Source organism: Chaetura pelagica, unplaced genomic scaffold (genome assembly GCF_000747805.2).
Source record: "Chaetura pelagica isolate M959 unplaced genomic scaffold, ChaPel_1.0 scaffold124, whole genome shotgun sequence".
Lineage (NCBI taxonomy): Eukaryota > Metazoa > Chordata > Aves > Apodiformes > Apodidae > Chaetura > Chaetura pelagica.
Genome location: NW_009952891.1, coordinates 537030 through 539335, shown reverse-complemented (window position 1 = coordinate 539335; position 2306 = coordinate 537030).

Here is a 2306-nt window from a genome sequence, read left to right as displayed (position 1 = left end):
GCTGACCTGCACCAAGTGGTCCAGCCGTCAGCAGGATCAACCCCCTCCGATACCAAAGGTTTCATGCATGTTTTCCAGTCACTGTGACTCACAGCCTGACATAAAATTTAAACTGCCATTGATTTCACTTTGCACCGATCAATAAGACTGTGGACGAGGTGGTGGAAGAACAAGCAGACAGTACATCCTAGTGCCCAGGTGGTGTTCCCTGCTGAGAAAGGAGGCGAGGAAAAAAGCCTTGAGCAATTGTCCTGTAAATGTCCAACACAAATCCACCAGGAGAGTGAACTAAAGACCTTGCTCTGTTCCAGCAGCAGCTCCTGGGCATCCCCACACAAACTGGCTGCCTTCTGCACCCTGGTCCTTCAAGTTAAAAGAAAACAAGACCAACATCATCTAGAGATGTCAAACAAAACACACAAGGGTTAGGAAGGATGAGCTGCCCAGCAGCTCCACATCTTGGTGACCCCCTGCCCACAGTCCCTCTTTCCAGGCACCCTCTGGAGCAGGAACATTGTACCCCTCCCAGAGTCAAGGCATTTTAGCACAAACATGGAGCACACCTTCAATGGGTAGTGAAGGAGAAGTCTCATTTTTCAAAAAAATGCCCAATGAGGGACATTTTCTGCTCTACCTAAACTGCTTCACACACTTTTCAGCCTGAGAAAGGAGGCATAAAGCTCAAGGAGGTGGGAGAGGGGTGGTGCTCAGATGTACTCACGGCACTAGAAAGTCCTGGTGAGAGAACAAAGGCTCAAGCAGCTCCAGAGCAGGGCTCAGCCAGCCCCAAAACCAGAGGAGACCTGCAGCACAGCCCTGTAACATCCCCTCTACAACCACTGGTGTGTTTACCCAGCCCCTCCCCACGTCCCACCCTCAAGCACTCAACCCCAGCCCCTTGCAGAGATCAGCCAGAGAACTCCAGACCTGTGTCTCCTTTCATCACTTGAAGATCACTTTCACTTCCATTAAACCAGCACGTGATAAAGAGAAGAAGTTCTGCTGGGGAAATTTTGTGTGACCACAACCCCTAGGTAAGGCTCCAGCCTCCCTTTTTCTCTGCCAAACCTGCCCTGCCTCCACTTTCCCACTCGTACATCAACCGAGCACCAAGGGCAAAGCTCTGGGTGAGGGGGAGCAGCTGGAAGTGTCACCAGCTCTATGGTGACAACCCACCTGGCACTGCCAGGGACACAGGTGGCCTGGCTAGCAGCTGCAGGCCTGGAGCTCCAGGAAGGTGCTCACTCTCCTTTGCTAAGGAAAAGCCCACACAGCACCTCAGCAGCAGCTGGGACCTGCGCTCTGAAGGGACACGGTGACAAGAAATGAGATCAGCAGGGCTGGGTTTCCCCCACCACACACTGGCCCTGCTGCAGAGGGGCTCAGGCATTTCTTCCAGCCACCAGGAAAACCCTCTCCCAACTGACCTGCAGCCACGAAATCTGGTTCACCCCTATTTTAACACTCCTCACACCTACAGAGTTCCCCGGGTGCTCCTTAAAGTCAACCCAAGCTGCAACCACACTGGGTCCTGTCGTGCTGCCTGGGAAGATCAGTTTTATTTCCCCACCAGAACAGCTTCCAGAGCAGAGGAGGCTCTTCCCAGCTCCCATGCCACTCCAGCACCACCCCAGGCCCCTTCCAGCCTAATGAACTCTGCATTTCCCTCTAATGAGCCTGTTGTTCCGACTTGCCTGGGAGCAGGATCGTGCTGGGCCAGATGTCCCTGCTCACCTGGCTCTGCTCCTCCTCCTCCTCTCAGCTCAGCCAGAAAGCTCTTCAGAGGAAACGTGAGGCCATCAGGCCCCTCTCCCACCTGGAGCTGGCACGGAATCACCTCCTGGCCTTTACATCCCCCCCCAGAGCAGGGTCCCTGCCCAGCACAGCCCACCCAGCCACCACATGGCTTTCTAACTGGGAGCCCCAGCCGGGCAGACTGGCCAAGCAGGGACACTGCAGAGAAGGTTCTCCTCACTGATTTACCCAAATTCCTGCTCAAGAAGGAGCTGCCCCCCTTGTGCCTGCAGCACAGCCCAGCCTGGCCTTGCCTGCAGCCAGCACAGCCCCACGGGCAGCTCCCAGTGCTCAGCACCCCCGTGTTTGAGCCCCAGCACAGGGACAAGGGGAGAACGATGGTCTGAGGAGCAACTAAAGGAGCAGGCCCTGCCCTGGGAACCCTCCCGGGCACTGCCACCCGGGGATGGAGGCAGCTGCGACTCACCCCGAGCTCACATTTTCCTCTGGGCTCAGATTTTCCCCCACGAGTGACACCCCCACACACACACACACGTGGCTCCCCCCCCACT